Raw genomic sequence first — 16,147 nt, 5'->3', positions numbered from 1 at the left:
ATGTTATACCTTTTGTAATTGTCCCACAGTTTTTGGGATTTCTTTTCTGTTCTTTTTTCAGTCTTTTTTTTTTTTTCTCTTTGCTTTTCAGTTTTGGAAGTTTCTATTGTCATATCCTCAAGCTGAGAGATTCTTTCTTCAGAAAATTAGTCGCTGTGTCCAGTGTACTAATGAGCACATCTAAGGCATTCTTCATTTCTGTTACAGTGTTTTTGATCTTAAGCATCTCTTGTTTATTCTTTCTTAGAATTTCCATCTCTCTGCTTTCATTATTCATCTATTCTTGCATATCGTCTACTTCCATTAAAGCTCTTAGCACATTAACCACAGGTTTAAAAATTTCTGTTAATTCCAACATTCCTGCTGCATCTGACTCTGGTTCTGATGCATTTCCAGTATCTTCAAACTGTGCTTTTTGCCATTTAGTATGCCTTTTAATTTTTTGTGCAAGTGCCTATGATATACTGGGTAAAAGGAAACCATGGTACGTAGGGCTTTAATGCAGTGATAAAGTGTGGGGAGAGGGGAAATATTCTACAGTCCTCTGATTCGGGTTCAGTTTTTTGGTGAGCCTGTGCCCCTGGATTGTGACCTCCCACAGTGCTTCCTAGTGCACCCCGCCCCCCTCCCCCACCATTTAGGTGGGATGGGATGGCTAGAGGGAGCTGGAGTTTGAGGCTTCTCTTCTCACAGGTAGGTTAGGCTCTGGTAAAATTGTTTCTCCTGAAGGCAGGCCTTGTTAAGGAAAACAGAATGGTCTAGTGTATTTCAAAATGATTCCTTTTTCCCTTCCCATGCTGCAAGCACAAGAGGGTTTCTCTCCAATAGTCACCGCGAGAACAGGGTGAAGCTCTTAGAGGTAAAACTTAGAAGTGTGCCTCCCACCCCATGACTGGGTCCCCCTGGAGTTTTTCTCTCTCAGACTTTTGCACACTGAGCCTCCAGCAGTTGTCAATTACAGTTCAAGTTTTCCTACCCTGGTATTGGTTTCTATGGATGTTTCTGCTCCAGTAGGTTCCGATTCTCTGTATCTGCCTGTCTGTCTCTCCAATTTTTGGAGCAGCAGTTTGTCCTGTGGTTTCACTTCTCTGATGGATCTAAGAAGAGCTGATCTTTCAACTCGTTCATCTTTTTACTTGTTACAGTGGAGTGGTAACTTCAAAGTGCCTTACATTGCAAAGTTGATTTATTATCCAAAAATCAATTAGGGTGAAATAATATGTTAATAGAAAAAAGGACAAAAACCATGTGATTATCTCAGTAGACATAAAATGTTTTTTTAAAATATCCAACATGCATTCTTGATAAAAGTTCTCAACAAGTTAGGAATAGTTGAAAATTTCCTTACCCTGATAAAGAGCTACAGCTAACAACATGCTTAATATTAAAAGCTTGAATGCTTTTTCTCCTTAAGATTTAAAAGAATATCTGCTCTTGCCTCTTTTATTCAACACTGCTCTGGAGATTCTACTCTTTAACTTCTTATTCTTGCAATAAGGCAAGAATAAGAAATTAAAGGCATACAGATTGTAAGGTAAGAAGTAAAATTATTTTTATTCACAGATGATCTGATTTGTATGTAGGGAATATCTGTCAAAAAGCTACTAGAAGTACTAAACAAGTTTAGGAAGGTCACAAGTTACAAGATCAGTATCTAAAAATCAACTGTTATTTTCCTATTTATTGGCAATTCACAATCCAAAATTAAAATTAAGACAATAATATTGTTTACTATGGAATCAAACAGAATAAAATACTTAGGCATAAATTTAACAAAAGGGAGAGAAAACTGTATGCTGAAAACCATAAGACATTGCTGAGAGAAAGTAAGCGGAAAGATAAACTATGGTCATGGATTTGAAGATCAGTTTAGTTAAAATGGCAATTCTCTTCTCAAATTGATCTATAGATTCAACATAATCCCTGTCAAATTCCCAGCAGGCTTTTAAATATAAATCGACAAGTCAATCCTAAAATTTAAATGGAAATTCAAAGTACCTACAATAAACAGAACAATTTTGAAAAGACAATGTTGAAGGATTTGTGCTACCTGATTTTCAAAGCTTACTGTGAAGCTACAGTAATCAAGACAGTGTGGTATTAGCATTAGACCGTAGATCTGTGGAACAGAACAGAGTCCAGAAATAAACCCATACATGGTCCCTTGATTTTTGACAGACTTCCAAGGTAACTCAGTGGAGTTAGAGAGTCTATTCAACAAATGGTGCTGGAACAATCGGGTGTCTCTATGCAAAACAAAAGCAAAAACATAAAACCCCTGGACCCTTACTTCATACCATAACACAAAGTTCTACTCAAAATGGATCATAGATCTAAATGTAAGAGCTGAAATTATCATGTAACTAGAAATAAACAGGGGAGAAAATATTTGTGACTTTGAATTTCTTAGATAGGACACAAAAAATATGAACACCAAAAGATAAATTAAAATGTTTGCTTTTCAAAAGATAGCACTGAGAAACTGAAAAGACAAAGACAAGTAAAAGGAATTGCAGAAAATATTTGCAAATTATTTATCTGATAAAGGACTTGTGTTCAGAATATGAAAAAAACCTCTTACAGTAAATAGTCTGAAAGCACACAACACAATTAAAAAATGGGTAAAATTTTGAATAGAACCTTCAAAAAAGATCTATGAATAGCAAATAAGCACATGAAAAGGTGTTCAACATTGTTAGTCCTTAGGAAAATGCAGACTAAAATCCCATTGAGAATATACTACACACCTCTAAAATATATGTAATCAAAAAAGATTGAGAATACTGTTCCTGAGGTTGCATAGAAACCAGAACTCTCATGTGTTGCTGATGGAAGTGGAAAATGATACACTCCCCTTTGAAAAATTGCCTGGCACTTTCCTAAAAAGTTGAACTTATATTTACCAAATGACCAAGAAATTTATTTTCCAGGTATCTGCCCAAGAGAAATGAAAAGACTTGTATCCAAATGTTTGTTAGGCTCAATGTCTCCAAATATTTGGAAGCAATCCAAATGTCCATCAACTGGGGAATAGATAAACAAAATGTGGTATATCTATACAGTGGAGTGCCATTCAGCAATAAAAAGGAGTGAACTACTTATACATGTAAGAACATGGATAAATGTCAAAAATATGCTAAGTGGAAGAAGCCACACAAAAGAATATATACTGTGTGATTGCATTTGTATGAAATTGCTAGAACAGGCAAAATTGTAGAGACAGCAGGTTTCCTGGGGCTGGGATTGGGAGCAGGAATTGACGGCAAAGGGACACAAGGGATTTTGGGGGTGATGAAAGTGTTCTGAAGCTTGAGTGTGTTGATGGTTACACAACTGTGTAAATTTACTAAAACTGACTTCATCTGTATACTCCAAATGGGTATATTTTATGCTATTGTAAACTATACTTTAAAACGTGGTTAAAGAAGGAGAAATCTCTAAAGAGGAAGTTGTATCAGATGTTAATAACTTGGAAGGTATCTTTCTTAAAAGCTTGTTTCTCATTTTTTCCTTTAAAGTGAATAGGGTTTAAATTTTTAAATTTTTTGCTTTTTGAACAGGCGACTTCCTGGTGGCTCTCGGGAGGGATTATTCCCTAGAGCAGTTGTACATTACACAGCTCAGGCTGAGTCTTCCTCAATGGAGACAGTTGCCAACAAAGAGTGAGACTCAGCTGGAGAGGGCTGAGTGAGGCTTCTGGGGTAGGCGCCCCTCAGGTTTTGCTCTAATTACTCCAGCTGAGCATACAAGAAGAAAGGCAAAGCCACAGGGAGGCATATTAATTAAAATGTCTCCTATTTCAGTGGGCCATTGTGATTCTCTTAACTTTTAGGAGGTTACAGTTGTAAGTTTACAGTTTGTTATTTCCTTCCATGTCCAGCATAATTGCATGATGAAAGAATCCCACATTTTAATATTCAGAAACAGTCACTTGGGTAGATTAATAAGAAGGAATAGCTAATTACCAATTAGGGTCAGATAAGAAAAAGGATCTACTTTTAAAATGAGACTATTGGGAACTATCTTGAAGGGGGACTTTGACTATAGATTTCCTTCTGGTGTAGCTTACTTGGACATAGCAGGAAAGGTCTTGGTCCCCGAGCTTTTGGTGTCCAATTGCCTGTTACTGCATAGGAGGTATAATTAGAGATGTGAAAGAGCCCCTCTCACTGGTTTTATTTCCACTGCTTGTTTAGACCTTTGCTTCCAATTAAAGAACAGGAGAAACATGCCTTTTAGGGAATATAGAGAAAATTTTGCTTTGATCGTATCTGCTGCAATTATTGAATACATTTTCCCTTTGACCAGTGCCCCTCTCTCTCTTCCCACACAAGAAAGCCTAAAACAAACAGAAAGAAACCATTAACTTAAACTGTTGTTATTCAGAAGTGTTTTTGATTTGATGCTTTAATTTTAAGATTACTCTGTTAATTGTAAGATCAGAGGCTTATATTTTTAGGGCCATATGCTGCTTTGGTTCCATGAACGGATACCCTGTGGATCTCAGTGGGAGTTAAAGCAGAGCTAGTTGCAGGATGGTGGTTTCTTCCTTTTTTTGCACAAGGAATTTTTCACTTGCTTTTTCCAGAGTGTAATCGGCATGTATTAAGGCCACTTGTTTGGCATAAATGTTTACTGACATGTTTGGCGAGACAATAGCAATTGTTTAATAGGCATTTCTTAGTTTACTTGCTAGCACTAGATGTGCTAAAGATTCTCCCATAGGAGTGGCTTCCCCATCCCCCTGATGGGCAACTGTGTTCTATTTCCTGAATTAAAACACTCTTTCTCCTATTTTCAGAAGAGCGGGATGTTCCTTTCTCTGTCCTAGGAGCTCATTTCTTCCGCAAAACCTTTCCTTAGTCTGTTTAGCCCATCTGTCATGCCCTCTCATCTCCAAACCTTATCTATCTTTTAGAGCACAGTTTAAAGTTTAATCTCCTTTATGAAATCATTTCCTTGTAGCTCATAGCAAACTTCTCTCTTTTCTGAACTCCTGAGCTTATATTTTCCCCATAGAACTCATTTCCAAATTATGACAAGCACTGATGGTTTGTTCACCAACTGCTTTCTCTTTGTAGACACTACTCAGAATGCCCATGTGTATCTCAGTTCAGGCTAATAAGATGGTAGCAGTCTGCTGTAGGGTCTCTGGGAAGATGTATTTTTCTGATGTAGGTGACGGGCTGCCAGGTGTTGAGGTGGTCAATTAAGACAATGAGCCAAACTGAAAGTATCCATCAAGTCTTTATTTATTTATTGAGGCAGTGCAAGCAAGAGGCAAAAAGTGGCGCTGGCTCCCTAGTGCTCCATTTTTTTTCCTATGGAGCAACACCTGGCAAGGGTGAGATGCATGCAGTGCAGATGAGGGGAAATGTTTTATTGCTGAGGAGCCTGGAACAGAGGGCTCGTGCCTTTTCATGGTCTGGTAGAGGGGGAGGAGGAAGGCTAAGGAGTAGAAAAATACTGATTGAGCATGAAGAAAATGCCTTAGTCAAGCTCCCTGGTAATGAGGTCTTGGTGGAGGTGTCCAAAGTGCCTCAGCCAAGGCCTCTGATAAAGTGGCGTCTGAAGAGAAATGCTTGGGCTAGATGTATCTATGCTGATATGTGCATGAGCATGGCTGGCTCAGATGGGTGGAGTGGAGGTGGGGTTCCTTGAGTGCAACTCTCCAGAAATCTGCAGTGCAGTGGCTGTAACCAAGTCTGGTGTAGGGACGGCAGCTTTTCACTGTGACGTCTGTCGGGCAAAGCCTTGCAATTGCCTATGGTCGGGTCTGAATGATCACACGCAGGCTTTTGGTCTAGAGATGGACTCTTCAGTAAGTTCCACCTCTTTCCCTTTTTATTTTCTTGAAGCTGGAATGTGACCTTATGGTTGAAACTGTAGCAGCCAACCTGTGTCCATGAGGGAGATATCAAGGGAATTCAAAGGCTCTGGAGTTAAGTAAACCAGAAACAACAACTGCATGCATCTGGACTTCCCATTATGTGGGGAAAAGTAAGTTTCTAATATTTAAGCCACCAAAGTAATGTTTTCTGCTCCTCATAGCCTAAAATATTCCTAATTGATACATCATTTAATCATGCAGTGTTTTTAAATGTTATATAACTGATATTGATCTAAATGATTACATATTGTTTGAGGTACCTGAAAGGAACAATCTCAGCCATCCCCTGCTACCATAGTCCTATTTCCTTTTAATCTTATTGCAATTCAGAATTGGTGGTAAGTAGACTTTGAAGCTGTCATTGTTTCTCTTTTGTAGATGAAAAACCATAGGATTCTCAGTTTATTTGTTAGTGCTCATAGAAGAGTGATGCTGACAAAACTCCTAGCATCAATTACCTGGAAATTGAAGACCTGAGTCTGGGTCCCAGTAACAGTTTCTGATTAAATAAAGCCCCAGGTAAAGGTCATTTGCCTTTGGAATATTCAGCACTGCTTACCATGATGGGCTTAGGTCCTTGTCTACTTGTTAATCCTATTGCCTAGAAGTCAACAAATGCCTGGGATCATGTATAGGATGATTCTAGTAAAAAATGCTTTATGATGTCTCTAAATGATTCCATATAGATGTAGGCCAATTTCCTTTTTGATAAGTTGCTCCTCTAGGTTTCTCAGGACAGTATTTTTCAGGAGTATCTGGGTCTTAGGCACAGCTCTTGTCTTATTGACCAACATTACATAAGCTTCATCAGTTTGTGAATACATTTCTTAGGAACCTTGAATAAACTTTGATTTTATTGACCTTCTATCAGCCCTTGGCTTATGTACAGGAATGGGTTATGCTCTAGATACACAATCCTAGCTATTGATACATATGTGAGACTTGTAAAACCACTGCCCATATTTCAGGTCATTAGAGTAAGTTTCTTGGTAGATTAGATAATTTTAAGGGAGACAAAATACAATATGTTTCAAATTCTCCTCCTTCACATGTTTCTTAATGACTTGATATTATTCCTGGATGAGCGAAATTCATGCTTCCCTGCTATAAGGAATAGATAGATAAGCATTTGCCTAAATGCTGATGATATAGTTTATTTTCTCAAATTTAGAGTAGCCTCCACAAACAATGGCCCTTCGATCTCATTATTTCACTTTAAATCAGTTACTTCAAAACCCAAGTCATCAGTTTTGGCAGAGGTCTTCAAACATTTAATTGGTCAAAATCTAAGAACCCTATATAGAAGGTCAGCTTGTTCACTTACCACTAGCTTGTCTTAAAGAGTTACTCAGTAAATAATACTGTTTGCAATTCAATATTACATGGGCACTGTATTGAGATTATTAACATCTCCAGTTGCAGTTATTAGAGGCACATTTTATAGCACAGAATAATTCTGATAATGATGATAAAAGAGGTAAAACTGATTTAGTGTTTGCTGTGCAAGGCATTGTGCCAAGCAGTTATATGCATTTTCTCTTCTAATTCTTGCCATGGCCTGTTAAAGTAGGTAGAACTTTGGGGCCTGTTCTCATAAACTGTAGTCAACTCTGGGCTGTTTTCTGAGGAAAACCTTCCTTTATCTGCAAATATTACCTTGGCCCAACTCCATGTCACAGTCAGTGGGCTATTCTCTAGGCTCATGCCTGATTGGTAGGCTTCTTGATTATATAACAAAATCTTAAACCTGTTCTTTTTTGGATGCACACTGAACACATGATACCGCCTTTAACCAGTAACGTAGAGTTAAGTGGGCTTGAATTCTCATCTGCAGTCCTTGCTGGAAGCTTGGCTGTGAGGAATATTGTTCATGAAAGAGCACCTGAAGGGCGTGTGGGCTGTCTACTACACCCTGGTCGTCTTCACTGTCCAATATATGGTAGCCACTAGCCTCATGTGGCTATTTAAATTTAAATAAATTAAAAATGAAGTAAAATAAAAATTCAGCTCCTCAGTCAAAACACCCATATTTCAAGTGCTCAATAGCCACATGTGGCTAGAGGTTTTCATGCTGGACAGCACAGATATAGAACATTATGGTCACTGCAGAAAGTTTTATTGGGCAGTGCTGTGATAAGAGTTTCACATCTGGACTGCATTTTCTTTAAAAAAAATTATTATTTTCATTGAATTGTGCTTTGATGTGTTGACAGTGGTCTGCACTGTGGCCCATTCTAACAATAAGTATTGAGTGTTCTTATGTATCAGAAATGGTTTTAAACACTTTTTATGAATTAACTCAATTCTTATAACAATTTTGTGAAGTAGGCATTATCATCATCTCCATTTTACAGAGCTCAGAGAGTTAAGTGACTTGCCTATAGTCACCCAGATGGTAAAGAGTGGTGATGGAATTTGCGTCCTGTAAGTCTGGCTCAAACCTTTGTTCTTCACCACCACACCATGCTGCCTCTGAATTCCCTATAACGCTGTCTTGGATTTCATTCTCAGGATACGAGTAGTAACCTCATTACTTTTATCACATTATTTTTGTATTCCTGTTCCTCCTGGCTGTAGCTCTTCATATATTTAATTTCTGTTATTATAATGTTGCAATGAAATTCTGATGCCAGCCACCTGGAGTTAGCACAGGCTCCTCAAGTTAAGGGCACGATTCCCTAAAAGATTACCCTCACTTCTAGTACCAGTCACAATTTCAAGAGCCCCCAGACCACTTGCACTGCTGACCAACTGGCTATAAATTTGGGGGTTGCTCTAACTCTCTTAGGTCTGATAATTTGCTAGAATGACTCAAAAAATTCTGGAAAGCACTCTACGTATGATTACAGTTTTATTAGAAAGGATGTCAATCAGAACCAGCCAAATAAAGAGACAATGAGGATGAGACCTGGAAGGGAAGAAGAATGCATCACCCTTCCCATTCATCAATGTGTTCAGCAACTAGGAAGCATATCTGAGAGTTGTCCAGAGTTTTTACTGGGGTTTTATTACAGAGGCACGATTAATTGAATCATTGCCCAGGTGATTGAACTCAATCTGTAGCACCCCCTCTCCTCCCTGGAGGTTGGGCTGGCTTAAAGCCTCAGCGCTCTAATCCCATGGTTGGTCTTTCCGATGACTAACCCCCATCCTGATTTATCTCACTGGTATAAATCAGGTATGATGCAAGGGACTCATGAGTAACAAAGTCACTCCTATCACTCAGGAAATTCCAAGGATTTAGAGGTTATCTCCCAGGAACCGGGGACCAAGACCAGATAAATTCTTTATTATACAACGGTACGTATTTTTTCCTTTTTCTTGAAGTACAGTTGACTTACAATATTATATTACTTTCAGGTGTACAACATAGTGATTCAATATTTTTATACATTATGAAATGATCACCACTGTGAGTCTAGTTGCCATCTGTCACCATACATACACCGTATTACAGTGTTATCGACTATATTCCCTATGCTGTGCATTACATCCCTGCGACTTATGTCTTTTATAACTGGAAGTTTGTACCTCTTAATCCCCTTCACCTTCCTTTATCTGCAAATACCCATCCCCCTGCCCTCCTCCTGTCTGGAAACCAGGAGCAATATCTATGAATCTATTTCTGTTTTGTTACGATTGTTCATTTGTTCTGGAAATCTATAAAACTATGATTAATAGTCCTTTTGCACCTATATAAAAATACGCATTTATACATGTCTACATAAATGTTTATGTTTTTACTTATACTCACACACACGTACATAAATACTTCATTTCAAAAAATATTTGAGACAGTCATGTATTTACTTAGGCTGACTGAAATCCATTTTGAAATGAGGTGGAAGATTTATGTGTGTGTGTGTGAGTATAAATAAAAACATAAACATTTTATGTAGACATGTATAAATAAACAGTTTTTAATTTAGATGCAAAAGGACTAACCATAGTTTTATTAATTTCCAGATCTATAGATTGCCTTAGAAATGGCTTCATTTTACACTCTTATTTTTCTGATGAAGAAGTAAGCCCAGAGAAGTGAAGTGGCAGAGTAGGGACTGGAATTCAGGGTTTTTAATCTTAAATTTAATACTCTTCTTGTCTTCATAATCTCAAGCTTCTCCTTTACATTAGTCATATAATTATCACCTCATACTTTTCTCACCATTTTGCCATGCCCAGAAACCTCAGGCTGCCCTCAGGATACAGCTTTGGCGCAATGGGTGAAGCTCTGCACAGACTCCATTTTTGTACTTTCTGCCTTTACATATGTGCTATTCCTTCTGCCTTAAGTGCCATTCTCACTCACTGGTCCTTTCTTAATTGTTTCTAAATGTACATGGTAAACCTCACTTCTCTGACCTCTCCTCTCACAGAGTTAATCTTTCTCTTCCTTTTCACATTATTTAGCATATGCCTTTATCTCAGTGGCACTTATCACACTGTATTTTTAATTCTTTTTCCACATCTCAAACCTTAACAGAATTATTGATTTCACCCTTGTTGCCACTAAACCTATTACTCTCTTTGTCTTCCCAATCCCGATATAGCATCATCAGTGACTCAGCTGCTCCATCCAAAAATCTGGAAGTCACCTTGATTTCCCTCTTGTCATCATCTTGCACATCTAATTAACAGCAAGTCCTTTGGTGCTACAGCCTAAATATATACCAAAGCTTTCACCTCTCACCTTTAAACTGGTCTGTTTCCACTCTTGCCTTCTTTCAATACATTCTCCAAACTGGGGCCAGAGTTCTTTCAAAATGTAAAACACTTCATGTCACTTCTAGCTTAAACTCCTCCATTGGTTTATACTTTCAGTAAAATAAAATCCAAACTTCTATTGTGCCTGGAAGGGACCTACGTGATGGAGCCCATTCCTCCTGCGTTTTTACCAGGCCCTCTCACTGGCTAGGTGCTGGATTCTCTAGATTTCTTTCTGTTCCTCAAACACACCAGGTTTGTTTCTTTCTCAAGGAGGCAGCAAGGTATGGCTTGTTTTGTGTACGTGACGGGAGGGAGGGAGATTTGGCAGCTTTTCCTCCCCCATATTTTCCATTAGCTTCCCCGAAAGCCACTCCAACAAGAGTTGGCTTGCTGTACAAATGCAGCCTCAAGACAAGAAATGAATTCCCTGGTCTCTCCCTTCCAACCATATTGCTGCCAGGATCTTTAGGTTTGTTTCTTTTCAAGCCTTGGTTAAAATGTCATCTCTTCAGAGGGACTTTCCTCGATCCATTATAGCTTCCTAGATCCCCCAAACTCTATGATATTACCTTGTTTTACTGAGTTTGATAGCACTCAATAAGTTGTCTTGTTTATTTTAAATTGCGTGTTGTCTGGCCTCACCAGAATGCATGTTTCAGGGTGGCAGGAACCATGTCTGTTTTGTACATTGCTTATTTCCCAGTCACAGTGGGCACATGGAAGACCCTCAACAGTGAAAAGCTACTTAGTGGATGAACACTCCCTCTTGTCTGCAGCAGGCTGTGTACCCCCTGAAGGCAGGCTTTGTGACATTTTCTGGTATCCCCAGTGCTCAGCACAGAGAGTTGCGCAGGGTGAGAAATCAATAAAAGTTCACCGAGTAATATTGAATAAAATTTGGCTTCTACCATTTATTACTTATGTCACCTTGGTAAGTGTCTTAACCTCTTTTAACTTCATTTATAATGCCCATTTCTTAGGGTTGTCAAGATTAAAGGAGGTCAATGGATACGGTATTCTACAAATGTAGGGGATTGTTATTGCTGTCACTGGTCACTTTTCTGCTAAACATGCCATTGGGGCTTATATTACCAGTGCATGCCTCAGTATTGCCAAAGCTACTCCTTACTGGCCTTCATAGGCCTGAGATGCCTCATATGGTAAATTCTAGAGAGGCTGGAAGGATGTTATAATAAACTCTTTTGCTTCTGTTCTGTTTGTAGTAATGCAAGCCTACTTGGTAACTTGGAGTTGCCTATAGACAAGTTGCTGTTGCCAACATGTAGTTCTTATTTATCCCGTGCTTCCCTAGTGTTTCCACTAGCCACGTAATATAGTTTTTCCAGCTAAATGATTAGCGTCCAGCTGTTCCTGTGTTAATGCTTGTGTTCAATTCATTAAAAAAAAACTCCCAATAAGGATTGTTAGTTCATTTAAAAACTGTTTAAAACTCAGAGAATATTTGTTTCTTTTTTTTTTTTTTTTTTTTTTTTTTGCGGTACACGGGCCTCTCACTGTTGTGGCCTCTCCTGTTGCGGAGCACAGGCTCCGGACGCTCAGGCTTAGCGGCCATGGCTCACAGGCCCAGCTGCTCCACGGCATGTGGGATCCTCCCGGACCGGGGCATGAACCCGTGTCCCCTGCATCGGCAGGCGGACTCTCAACCACTGCGCCACCAGGGAGGCCCTGTTTCTTATTTTTAAAGAAGTAATCATTCGGTTCAGGGACTTCTTTTTTTACGGTGGGACTAAGAATCTTTACAGATATCAATGATTATTTGGAAAAGTCAAATTAGAGTGCAATTCACTGATGTTGTTAAGCACAACAGCTACTGGAGCTATTTTAAAATGTGTTCCAAAGTGAAGGGTGAAGAAAATTGATTTTGCAGATGCTCAGATGAAAACAGTCACTTCATATTAGGCAGAAAAAGGCAGTTTGAGATAATCTCAGTATGAGGAAAGTGTGATTTTTAGACCAGCCAAAGAATAGGAGCACACTTGGAAGGCTGGAAGTGTGGAAGGTGTATTCACTGATCCAAAGGGTTTAGAGGATTAAGGGGGAGAGTGGGAAGATAGTGTCAGCCTAGGTAAGGGTGGATAATGTATTTTTAGTTTTCTCCTGACTTTAGTTCTTAGACACCCTGAGTCTTTAATCCAGGCCTTCCGTTCTGTTTCCCTACCTTGTATAATTTAACCTTTTTCATCACTCGCCTCATCACAATGTATGCATCCTCTCACCTATCCCATCAGCCATCTGTTAGCTAAGCTCGGAAGCTATTTAGTGGGTACTAAATGAGCATAGCATGAGATTGTTCAGTAACATGTTTGCATATTTGTCAGGAATCCCCCAGGAATATCATTCCTGACCCCAAGATGATGATGACTGCTAACTCGGAAATTTATGCATTTCATTTTAAGATACCTATCTTTTCAAAATTTCCCTGGACAAAATTAGCCTTGAGCTGGACCAGTGGGAAGTCAGTTGTGGGTGATAATCAGAGAAGTTTAGAAATGTGTTGGTGTGGAGTATTCAGGTTCCTGCCTCCCCCAATTTCATTCCTCCTAAATTAACTTTCTCTGTCCTGAGACCCGACTAGTGATACAAATACAATATAACCCCAGCTTATTACATTCAGAGACTCTTACTAATGGATTAATATTTTGGATTTGTTTGTACAGACAGCCGGTTTACCTCATTCTCACATTTTCTGATTTAACAGAACTGACAGACTTGACCAAATCATCTATGTGTTTTAAGCTCATAGAATGTCATATCAAATCCATTGAAATTGTTGTTTTTATAGGTCAAAATGGTGAAATATTGGTAATTTTATACAGTGAAACCTAATAATAATCACTAATAATAGCTAACATTAATTACATGTGACATTGTGGTATTTATTCAAATTAATACAAATAAGCATTTCTGAGAGCTCCTGGCAGAAGAGGGTGACACCATGTGCTTTATTCTAAGTACTTTACATGGATGACCCCACTTAATCCTCACAAACACCTTCTGAGGAAATGGTTTTTATCAACCCTGTTTTATACATGAAAAAAATGAGGCTCAAAGAGTAACCTCTTTGAAAGTGCTCTAAGAGATGGTCCAGCAGTGTGTCTCCCAGCCTGCTCTCTCTTTTTTTTTTTTTTAAATAAATCTATTTATTTATTTATTTTTGGCTGTGTTGGGTCTTCGTTTCTGTGCGAGAGCTTTCTCCAGTTGAGGCGAGCGGGGGCCACTCTTCATCGCAGTGCGCGGGCCTCTCACTGTCGCGGCCTCTCCCGTTGCAGAGCACAGGCTCCAGACGCGCAGGCTCAGTAGTTGTGGCTCACCGGCTTAGTTGCTCCGCGGCATGTGGGATCTTCCCAGACCAGGGCTCGAACCCACATCCCCTGCATCGGCAGGCAGATTCCCAACCACTGCACCACCAGGGAAGCCCCCAGCCTGCTCTCTTAACTTCTACACACATAATCTCAGATGCCTGTATGCCTATTGTACTTTCATTAAACAAATGTTTTGTTGAAAACCTACTGCCTAGAATTCTGCACTGGGTGAGGTTTTATGGAGAGGTAACACATGTGCATAAAAAAGTTTTACTATCAAGGGTCAAGACCAATGTCAGTACAAGACAGCAACGTTGGAGGTGCGTGTTAAGGTCCAGGTGCATGGTCAGAAAATACTATTAAGTTAAAGCATTATTTGGCAATGTGAGGTCCAGAGGAAGTTTAAGATAAACTACCAGTAGACATTAAATTCAAAACTAGAAAAAATTATTGATTTCGATTCTTCTGTGTTATTAATAAATCAATAAGTTTCAATTATCATTGACACACATACTCAAATACTATCACCTCCATATACATATGCTATATTACCAGTGGTTGGTGAGTATATATTACCAGTGGTTGGGATTACTTACAGTTGCTGCATTGAAAGCAACTTTGATTTTCATTTATTCAGAACCTCCTTCAAATTATGTCCTCTTCAAGTTAAAATCCACAATTCTGTTCATTCTTTAAAAACTTATTGAGCATCTATAATGTACCAGGCACTGGATATTATATACCAGTAAACAAGACATAGTCCCAGGGCCTAAGAGCTCACAGTCTTCTGAATGAAAAAAAAATCACATTTGAACAAGAACTCAAATGTCTGAAGAAGAAAAATCAATGTTTCAGTGCAGCACAAGTCTTAGAATTAACACAGGTTTACTCAGCTGCTTCCTGACATAAAGGTATATTGTCTGTGTTGCTTCATAATTAATTCTTTTATCAGTTCAGAAGATCCATGGTCTGCTATCCCACTGTATAGTCACAACGGTTCAGGTCCTGCTGGAAGGTACTAGTAACATATTGGTTTGTATCTGTTACCTTCAGAGTGATTTTCAATCGATGTCTGATTTTGGAGTAGATGTAAACTTTTACTGGAATCGGGTAAAATTACACCAATGTAGTATAGAGAAGAAAGAGAAGAGTTTGACTCAGTACATTTTCAGAAACTTTGCTAACCTCATGAATTCCTGACATGATGGGAACAGACAACTTAACTTCTCATTTTCTCCAACTTAACTTCTTATTTTCTCCAAGGTGAAAATTTTATTTAAGTTTGAGTAGTTAGTTTGCATCTTTATAGAGAAGTTACCTTCTGCAGTCTGTGTGTAAGACAGAATTTGGGTATAATAAATATTACTTCTGACTACTCAATAAAATTGGTCTTAATCATAGGGACATTCTTATATTTCAGCACAAAGTAACTGAGATTGGTTAAGAAATGATAGATCAATGCATTTCACTTCCCACTCACTCTTGGCCATATACTTACTGAATGAAATGGTGGACAGAATTACCTACATTATTTAAATTAATTTTTTTAACTGAGCAACATATATTTGAACTTGTCTAGGTTTGAAGAGCATATAATGATGATCCACTGTATTGGCTATGCCCTTGCTCCATATAATAGAATTCTCTTCCAGTTCACTATCCCCTATTAGTGTAACAACCCACATAAGAAGAGTCTTACTGGAAAAAAATGGAAGGATTGAACCTCCAAACACACACTTGACCCCAAGTTGGAGGTGTTGTTCTTCAGGTTCTGATCATTGTCTTGTAGGTTCTTGGTATTTTGTGACATACAGTATCTGCCCATAAGCATGAGCTTCCAGGTTGATCCAGACTGTCCTAATGTCTTGGTGCCAAGGATATAAACTCCCTCAGTGTTTGTTAAACGTAGAACTCGCAACATCTTGAGTGTATTTAAAATTACCCCATCACAAATGATGACACAATTGGTCATCTTAAAGGTACTATCCATACGGACAGAGAAGGAATAAAGATGGGTTTGAGATATCCATTTGCTTCTGGTATGTCCAGTGTGGCTTCATCCTAGCTGAATTTCAGAATTCCTAATTTTAGTCCCACCTACCATAAACAACTTTCTCCATGGGAAAAACATTCCTAAATAAATAAGAACAAGGAGATCCTATTTAAGCCAGCATAATTCACAATCCTGGCAATTAGCACATGTTTGTGGTTATCTATATATGTACAA

General features: G+C 38.6%; 1 protein-coding gene across 3 annotated transcripts in view; it reads left to right on the top strand.

The window, feature by feature from the left end:
• SUMF1 (sulfatase modifying factor 1) overlaps positions 1–16,147 on the top strand; it is a 451,940-nt gene that overhangs the window by 229,821 nt on the left and 205,972 nt on the right. For 2 of the 3 annotated variants that reach the window (XR_003435893.1, XR_003435892.1), the window contains exon 10: positions 5,859–6,000. The exons of the other annotated variant lie outside the window; for it this stretch is intronic. The gene's annotated coding sequence lies outside the window, so the exon portion shown is untranslated. The remainder of the gene's footprint in view (positions 1–5,858; positions 6,001–16,147) is intronic. 3 annotated transcript variants of the gene reach the window in all.

This window comes from Aethalodelphis obliquidens, unplaced genomic scaffold (assembly GCF_003676395.1).
Source record: "Aethalodelphis obliquidens isolate GAN/ISIS:26980383/991018 unplaced genomic scaffold, ASM367639v1 scaffold22, whole genome shotgun sequence".
Lineage (NCBI taxonomy): Eukaryota > Metazoa > Chordata > Mammalia > Artiodactyla > Delphinidae > Aethalodelphis > Aethalodelphis obliquidens.
Note: the sequence above shows the minus strand (reverse complement) of the source record. Positions and strands in the feature narration are given on the sequence as shown.